Here is a 10282-nt window from a genome sequence, read left to right as displayed (position 1 = left end):
ATAGAGCAACAGTGCTTATTAGAGAATGAGTTCACTGAATTGACCTACAAGAAAATATCAGATAGAGTCTTATTTACATGTCAATTGATGTTTTTCTAATAGAGTTGTGTAAGTGATCCTTTGACCTGAGATTACCATGGTATCTTGTGTACTTGGATCTATATTTTGGTTCACTTTCTAACTTGATTCTTTGATCCTTGTATGGAGTGTTCTGGATATGGTGAAGAGTGTATGGAGGTTGTGAGTGATCAATAAGAGATCAATCACTCCTAATAAAGAGAGCGAACATCCTATATGATCTCATAGGTCGATGATTTGGAAGTCTTTGACCAAAGCAGGATGATAATTAGAAAAAGATTTTTAATATATCATCAACTGAATCATCACCTTTAGATCGAGATATATAAAGATAAGTGATTGGATTTGACATATTTCTATATCCACAGCTCATCTGGGATGTTGTTTGATTGAAAGAATAAATTATACGATAACTTACCATTGAAAGATATTTTGATAATTTTTTATCAAAATTTTAAATCTTTTGGATAGTCATAACATGTTGTTAGATATCAATCTTGACTTATGAATTTATCAAAATTAAAAGAGTTATATTCTAAAATTAATTTGGAATAGTCCAAGTTGATTGGGACTCTTTGGGTGACCTAATCTCATCAGATTAGGGTTACGTCGAAAGTTTTGATCCACTGCTAGCTAGATTTGGAGCCCAATGGGTTACATACTTTAAAATTTGGTCTTGATCTGATCTAATTAGAGTTTAATATAAATTTTATAGGTTAATTTGATATGCTAACATATTGTATTAACCCAAGTTCCTAAATTGATTTAGATCAAAGTGTTTAAGCTAACCTAGACCAGTTGCCTTTGATCTAATGAGATGGGGTAAATTTAAATTGGATCCCTATCCAATTTGAAATAGTTTCAAGTGGAGAAGGACTCCTCTGCACCCACCAGAAGCCACACTAAAAATAAATACCACCCCATCTCTTTTTAGTATGTGAAGTTGGAGATCCTTATTTATGAAGGCTCTTAACTAATGCACATCGCCTTAAATTCTCAACCAGATATCCATTGATTTGTCACCAAAATTAAGTAAAATTTTTATGACATGTAGAAGAAGGAGAGTCCTTCTATTTCAAGTATCTCATGTGCCAAAAATTCTACATAGTGAATTTATTCACTATGTGAGAAGTTGGAGCACCAAAGGTTGCTGTCCCTTCATCCCATGACATATCTCCTGATCCCTTATTTATATGAGATGTCCCACATGGCTAGATACTATGATTTTGGATTAAAACTAGAGATTAGGGATGTAGAAATCATAGAAAAAATATTGGAAAAAATTTGAGAAAAAGGCAAGGGAAAATTGAGTAGCAAAAGTTGTAAGAAGGGTGGTGAGAAATTTGGCAAGAGTTGCTAGCATGCCCTAGGGTTTGGTTTTTCCATGTATTGGAGCCAAAAATCAAATCCTAGGTTGTAAGACATCTAAAGAGTTTCTTCTTGATGTCATTCTAGTGGCAAGCTTGGAGGTGACTGGGCTTTGGCATGATTGTATCATGAGTTCGAAGCTAGTAGTATTCTTGAGAAGATAAGGCTGCGGCAGTGCACCGGTTAGGAAGAACCTTGGCCAACTTCCATGTGGATCACCATTGGAGGACTTCTACTTTGGAGTCTCATGGAGAACATCAATGTGCCACTTCTTTTTTGATGGAAGTAAAAATTCTATCTCTTTTGCATGCTTGTTTTTGTTTTATCGATATCGATAAGGTGATTTTAGGGTTTGGATTCCAACTCGATAGTTTTATTTGATAAAGCTATTGATTTGTTTATTTTTAAAATTTTAAAAATTATTTTTTGCTGCATGGCCAAAATCCAACAGTAAAGTAGTATGACATCTAATGTCATAACCTCAAGTTTTGTGATGAACTTTTTGGACCAGAAGCTTTTCTTTGCAGCATCCGAAGCAGCGACATACTCAGCCTCTGTGGTCGAATCCGCAATGATAGGTTGCTTGAAACTCTTTTAGCTAATTGTACCACTATTTCAAATGAACACATATCTTGATGTAGACTTTCTATCGTTAGCATCAGATATGAAGTTTGAGTCAGTATACCCCCTGACTCGCAACTCAGAATCTCCTCCAAAGATCTAGAACGAATCCTTGTCCTTCTTAAGTACTTAAGGATGTTCTTCACAGCTATCCAATGCTGATCATTTAGATTCGACTGATACCTGCTCGTGACACTCATAGCAAGGATAACATCAGATCGAGTACATAGCATGGCATACATGAGGCTCCCTATTATCGAGGTATAAGAGATCCTACTCATGCGCTACACCTCTTCAGATGTGATCGGACACATCATCTTGGAGAGATTAATACCATGCCTAAGAGGCAAAAGTCTTCTTTTAAATTTTTTTATGCTATCCTTTTCAGCACTTTCTCTATATATAGCTTTTGTGATAGGCCTAGCATCCATTTTGGTCTATCTCTATAGATCTTTATTCTGAGAATATAGGATACTTTTTCTAGGTCTTTCATGGAGAATTTCTTGGACAACCATCTTTTGACCATGGTCAGCATGGGAACATCATTCTCAATAAGGAGAATATCATCCACATACAATACGAGGAATATTATTGCGCTCCCACTAACCCTTTTATATACACATGGTTTCTCTTCATTTTTGATGAAATCAAATAATTTGATTGCCTCATCAAAATGATGATTCCAACTCTGAGAAACTTGCTTTAATCCATAAATGGACCTTTACAGCTTGTAGACTCTGTGATCACCATCACCAGACGTGAAATCCATAGGTTGCTCCATATAAATATCTTCCTTAAGATATCTATTTAAGAAGATAGTTTTCACATCTATCTATCAGATTTCATAATTATAGTAGGCTGGAATAGTAAGCAGAGTGTGGATGGATTTTAGTATGACTATGGACAAGAAGGTTTCCTGATATTCAATACCCTCGCACTGACTATAACCTTTAGCCACAAGCCTAGCTTTACAGATCTCTATCGTACCATCAATATCTATCTTCTTTTTGTAGATCTATTTACATCCAATGGGTACAATACCCTCAGGTGGATCCACTAAGATCCAGACTTAGTTCAAGTACATTGAGTCAGTTTCTGACTTTATAGTATATAACCATTTTTCAAAATCGATATCAGATATTACCTCATCAAAGGTACTAGGATCTGTTGGGAATTGTGTCATAAAATCAATCATGTGATGATTGAGTTCATTCTTGTATATGAATTATTGATTATTGAATAATAATTATTTTGATATTTTTCATCACAAAGTGACAACTTCCTTGAACTCTTGTACTGCGATGAAGTCCCTAGAACTATACAAGTGTACGATAAAGAGAGAATTTATCGCATAGTTCTTAAACAAGTTCGCGATCAAATGATACGTCATTACGGGATGATGATGTTTATCGAGTGAAGGTTGTTATGTGCCATATGGATTGGTTGTCTTCTTAATCAAGGAGTGTGGTGATACTAGATGGCATACAGATGAGATGTAAAGGTACATCATCACTAAATAAGTGACTCACCTACTGAGCATTCTACTGTCAAGAGCTACTCACGAAACACATGGATATAAATATCCTTCAGACCTGAGATCACCATAGTGACTTACAAGCAACTCACTGTGCTTTGGTGCTGAACTACCTGGATTTTTAATACAGTGATGAAAGGCTACTGGGTATAGTTAAGTACTTACGAAGTCTGTATATGGATCAAGATGAGATTAACCCCTCTAGATTATTAGAGTTGATATATCACTGTATTTTAATTTAGTAAAGTCTTGACCAGAATAATCTATGAGATAGATTTAAAAGGTTGAAATATAATTTGGATGAAGCAATCTCGATTGACAGTTAACCTGAGATCATCCTAGAGCATCCAGGGTCAAAAGGATAAATTATGCGGTAACCATGAGTATGGATTCTGAAATATTTTTTTACGATAATTTGACCTATCTAAATGTCAAAAACTATTGCTAGATGATATCTCAATTAGTGCAGAAATTGATTCCTGTACTACTGACTTAGTATTTGAATCTATGGAGTAACGTACACAAGTCAGATAAAGTAGGAAGGAATTGACCTATGTTTATATGTTCAATCTGAAAGTACTTGACTTGATTGAACATATAAGCTAACTTGATTGAGAATTGAGTTATGAGTCAAACGAGATTGAAGAGTTGACTATGTCTAGATAGCATTATACATGAGATTCAGGTTCAATCTGGGGGATGAATAATTTCTATCTATGATCCATGAAACATATGAAATATTGGATTTAATATTAATTAATTTCAAATTATATCTAAATTAATTAAACTTAAATAGATCTAAAATCTAAGTTAAACTTGGTACAAAAGTTCTAAAGAATTTAGGATTGACAGCCTTTTGAATTTGTTTCGAACCGACTTCGAATCGGATTCGAATCGGATCTGTTTTGGATGAGATATGAGTATTCCTACTTGCATTGAGAATATTCACTCATGAAGTATGACCAAAAATTAATTTGATGCTTATTTGGGATGTCCCAAGTGGGTGTGGAAGTGGGTGCAAAGTAGATGTCATAAGTGATGGTAATTATATCTCATATAGGAGTACTTCTTTCATGAGTATTGGATCAATTCAAATCAGATTTGATTAAAGAGTCTTCCTCTCATTGGGTCATAAGAATTATCTATAAATAGAGAGTATCTCTACGTATAGATGAGAGAAGATAGAAGAGAATAGAATAGCAAACAAATCAAATTGAGAGAAGAGAAAAAGAGAGAGAGGTAGGCGTGTGAAGAGAGAGGTCCTTCATTTTCTATATCTCTCCCTTTGTTGCCACCTCCTCTCCTTGAATGTGGATCTTTCTTAGGCATCTTATCTACTGGTGTGAAGTATCACATCATCACATCTCATTCCTCGATTGATTGAGTTGTGAAGCCAATTGGATTGGAGTTCATCCTGCTTTCCTACGGTATTTGACGTGCATGCGAAGTAGAGGATCTGTATATCCAGACCTCTGCAAATGTTTATATCAGATAATTTGAGATTTGATCTCTGGTTTCACTATGATTCAGATAAAGATTTGATCTTTAAACAAGTAGAATAATAGATAAAATTTTTAGATGCAACCTGAGCATTTTGGAGGGAAACTGTTTCCTTCCCTTCAACTGGTATCAGAGCAGGTCTGAAATATATATATATATAATAGAATTTTTTATGATTATTTATAAAAGATATAATTAAGATTTCTTGTATAATATTAAATCTTATTTAAATCTATTTATATAAAATTTTTGATCTAATTTTGATTGGATTAAAGGTGCCTAATCAATGGTTGATTGAGGTTGTTATAAATCTATTATAACAGAATTCTACTGTTACTGAATTTTTGATAAAAAATAACATGAATTAAAAATTTATTTTAAATCTATTTTAATATAATTTTAGTTTTGTTATTTTTATTATGAAGTTAGGATTATCTTAGATTTAAATTAGATCCATTTTGATGGATATTTAGATCTGAATTCTATCATAATTCAGCACTGCGTGAAAATAGATTTTATCAAAAATTAATTCCTTATGCATTTATATTTGTATCTAATTATTTTTTTATTTGATATCAAATCTAAAATTAATATTTTATAATTAGTATAAGATAAGTTTTAAATTTGATATGATGTATATGATACATCAAATCTGATTGGATTAGATGAAGAATATAATTGATGAGATCAAGGATATGTTCATGGCATAAAATAGTTTTGTTAATAATTGCATGTTGATGTAATTATATATGAAATTAGATTTCAGATCTTAGTAGCCTAGTACTCGGATTGATGAGATCATCAGACCATCCGATCATAAGAGATTGAAGAGATTAATCTCTTTTTTGCTTATTTGATGGGTTCTCTTATAACGTGTAGGGGTGTCGTTGTGATCCAATTTCATGAAGAAGAAAAGTGAATAAATTTTTATATATTATTTTAATCATAAATATATTTAGATTAGATCTAAAATAATTTGTGATTTATTATAATAGGATAAAATTTAGATATAAAATTATTTTAGATCTGAATTACATATTACATATGATGTAATTGGTATTGATCTAAAAGTTGTTAAGATATATGAGATGTATGAATAAAATTTAGATCATATCTATGTATGTTTAATTGTTAAACATATTATAAAAATTTATTTTCATGTGTTGAAACATATGGTATGCTTCACTTGAAACTCTTGTAGAATAGTTCTACAAACAGAAACACACATTTCACACACTTAATTTTGAATTAAGTTTGAATAATCTAGAATTGAGAATTGAAAATTATTAAGACACCACATAATATGATCAGCAAAGAGTTAGCATGAATCAGATCTTTTTAATGGGTTAGATCTAGGGTTAGGAATACATATGGACCAAGTAGAGAAATTGATTAAATTCAATCAAGTGTTGAATTAGATTAGGTCAGTATTTCTCTAAATCAATCTAATAGTTGAAGTTTGATCAATGATCGCTATCGTAGGTGTTAGATGTGTGCCCTAGATGTTAGATTGGCTGACATATTCTTGTACAAATCTAAAGGCAAATTTATAATTTTGACTATAAATGAATAAAAGGGTTATTCTTCTATCACATTGTGTACATTGGGTCTGTGATACATCCTTTGAGTTAGTAGGAATGTAAATTTATTTTTTTAAGAGTTGAAAATTTAAGGCATGAATTTACATAACTAACTCATAAACAGCTCCTGACCATAGGATCATCACGAGGATGGTGATCGATCCGAAAGGTTGGTGTATGATCGCTTCCTTAGGGTAGATGTGTCTTGAGTCTACAGTGTGGAGACATCAGAGCAAGAGTACAGGTATTCGTTGAGAATGAGAGTACTGAGTGTGACCACTTCGAGCAGTCATAAGGAAGTCTACCTTCTCATCAATGACTAGCTCGATGCTGCAGTTGTGTGTCTAGTTCTTTGATCTGAGGTGCATCGATAGTTCACCTTGAGTGTGTTATAGTTTGACTACACCATAACTCGATCTCCTAGCCATTCGGAATCCTGAGGTGTATGTTGGCTGTAGCATATTCATTGTAGGAACTAGGTCGCACCAAGATGGGATCTATCAACCTCGGTAGATGAGAGGAGTAGTCCTATGATAATTGAAAGATCGAGTTCTTAAGCCCATGGCCATGGTAGAGTGAAATAATAAAAAAGAGTTTTACATTAATGTTTCACATCGGACTCGGATCGATCGATTAACTCATATGACTGATGTTGGGTTTGATGAGTTCACCTTAACCCTAATTCAGTCGGGACTCATGATAGAGGAACTCAATCACACAGGTAGTTGCACCGAGAGGTTCATCTTCAGTTCTGATAGGTTGCCACCACATACTGCTAAGCGTCACTGATGGATTTTGGAAGCAATTAGAATGATATTGATGATCGATCATTCTAATTGTCTGAATCAGAAGAGTTCTGATCCATCGAAAAGAGTTTCGATGATGTCGATGATGAGATCACGACATATCTCATTACCATACAGAATTGGACCTAACTGGGTCACACAAATAAGGGTTAGGATCTGGATGTCATCAATTGGGCTAACCCAATTGATTTGGATAAGATCTAATTAGGTTCAAGGAAATCATGCTAGCACATGATTGAGCCTAACTTTCTCCTCGTGTAATCTTTTTTGTCTCTACTGAGCCAAATATGATTTGACTCATCCAAAGAACCTTGAGAAGGTTTTTCTTAGTCTAAATAAAGCTTGTCCAGCTCAGAAAAGGCTTGTCTTAATTTATGAGATGAATTTAAGACAACACCTACTAATTTCTAGTACCAGCCAATTTTATTTTAGGACATCTGTCAAAAGTTGACATATGGATCTTGTTGGGTATAAAATACCCACAGCCAAAGTTCTCAGCAGAATCGACTCCGAATGGACTCCGTCCGGACTCCTACGGGGGTCGGGCTCCGCCCGCAACATCAACTTCGAGAGGACTCCGCTCGGACTCCTACGGGAGCCGGGCTCCGCCCACGACTCCAACCTCAAGGGGGACTCCGCCTGGACTCTTACGGGAGCCGGGCTCCATCGCCAACTTCAACCGCCGGTAAGATCGTCCGGACTCCTACAGGAGCCGGACTTCACACCTAACTTTAATTGCAGGAAGACTCCATCCGGACTCCTACGGGGGCCGGGCTCCGCCCGCAACATCAACTTCGAGAGGACTCTGCCCGGACTCCTATAGGAGTCCGGCTCCGCCCACGACTCCAACCTCAAGGGGGACTCCGCCCGGACTCCTACGGGAGCCAGGCTCCGTCGCCAACTTCAACCGCCGGTAAGATCCATCTGGACTCCTACGGGAGCCGGACTTCGCACCTAACTTTAATTACAGGAGGACTCCGCCCGGACTCCTACGGGAGCCGGGCTCCGCCCGCAACATCAACTCTGAGAGGACTCTGCCCAGACTACTACGGGAGCCGGGCTCCGCCCACGACTCCAACCACAAGGGGGACTCCGCCCGAACTCCTACGGGAGCCGGGCTCCGTCGCCAACTTCAACCGTCGGTAAGATCAGTCCGGACTCCTACGGGAGCCGGACTTCGCACCTAACATTAATTGCAGGTGTAGGAGCCGGACTTCGCACCTAACATTAATTGCAGGAGTACTCCACCCCAGACTCCTACGGGAGCTGGGCTCCGCCCGCAACATCAACTCTGAGAGGACTCTGTCCGACTTTTACGGGAGCCGGGCTCCGCCCACGACTCCAACCTCAAGGGGGACTCCGCCCGAACTCCTACGGGAGCCGGGCTCCGTCGCCAACTTCAACCGTCGGTAAGATCCGTCCGGACTCCTACGGGAGCCGGACTTCGCACCTAACTTTAATTGCAGGAGGACTCCACCCAGACTCCTACGGGAGCCGGGCTCCGCCCGCAACATCAACTCTGAGAGGACTCTGCCCAGACTCCTACGGGAGCCGGGCTCCGCCCACGACTCCAACCTCAAGGGGGACTCCGCTCGGACTCCTATGGGAGCCGGGCTCCGTCGCCAACTTCAACCGCCGGTAAGATCCGTCCGGACTCCTACGGGAGCTGGACTTCACACCTAACTTTAATTGCAGGAGGACTCCGCCCGGACTCCTACGGGAGCCGGGCTCCGCCCGCAACATCAACTCTGAGAGGACTCTGCCCGGACTCCTACGAGAGCCGGGCTCCACCCATGACTCCAACCTCAATGGGGACTCCGTCCGGACTACTACGGGAGCCGGGCTCCGTCGCCAACTTCAACCGCCGGTAAGATCCGTCCGGACTCCTACGGGAGCCGGACTTCGCACCTAACTTTAATTGCAGGAGGACTCCGCCCGGACTCCTACGGGAGCCGGGCTCTGCCCGCAACATCAACTCTGAGAGGACTCTGCCCGGACTCCTACGGGAGCCGGGCTTCGCCCACGACTCCAACCTCAAGGGGGACTCCGCCCGGACTCCTACGGGAGCCGGGCTCCATCGCCAACTTCAACCGCCGGTAAGATCCGTCCGGACTCCTACGGGAGCCGGACTTCGCACCTAACTTTAATTGCAGGAGGACTCCGCCCGGACTCCTACGGGAGTCGGGCTCCGCCCGCAACATCAACTCTGAGAGAACTCTGCTCGGACTCCTACGGGAGCCGGGCTCCACCCACGACTCCAACCTCAAGGGGGACTCCGCCCGACTCCTACGGGAGCCGGGCTCCGTCGCCAACTTCAACCGCCGGTAAGATCCGTCCGGACTCCTACGGGAGCTGGACTTCACACCTAACTTTAATTGCAGGAGGACTCCGTCCGGACTCCTACGGGAGCCGGCTCCACCCGCAACATCAACTCTGAGAGGACTCTGCCCGGACTCCTACGGGAGCCGGACTCCGCCCACGACTCCAACCTTAAGGGGGACTCCGCCCGAACTCCTACGGGAGCCGGGCTCCGTCGCCAACTTCAACCGCCGGTAAGATCCGTCCGGACTCCTACGGGAGCCGGACTTCGCACCTAACTTTAATTGCAGGAGGACTCCGCCCAAACTCCTACAGGAGCCGCGCTCTGCCCGCAACATCAACTCTGAGAGGACTCTGCCCAGACTCCTATGAGAGCCGGGCTCCGCCCACGACTCCAACCTCATGGGGGACTCCGCTCGGACTCCTACGGGAGCCGGGCTCCGTCGCCAACTTCAATCACCGGTAAGATCCGTCTG

The sequence above is a fragment of the Elaeis guineensis genome, chromosome 8, assembly GCF_000442705.2.
Source record: "Elaeis guineensis isolate ETL-2024a chromosome 8, EG11, whole genome shotgun sequence".
Classification (NCBI taxonomy): Eukaryota; Viridiplantae; Streptophyta; class Magnoliopsida; order Arecales; family Arecaceae; genus Elaeis; species Elaeis guineensis.
The sequence above is the reverse complement of the archived record's forward strand: the minus strand, read 5'-3'. Positions refer to the sequence as shown.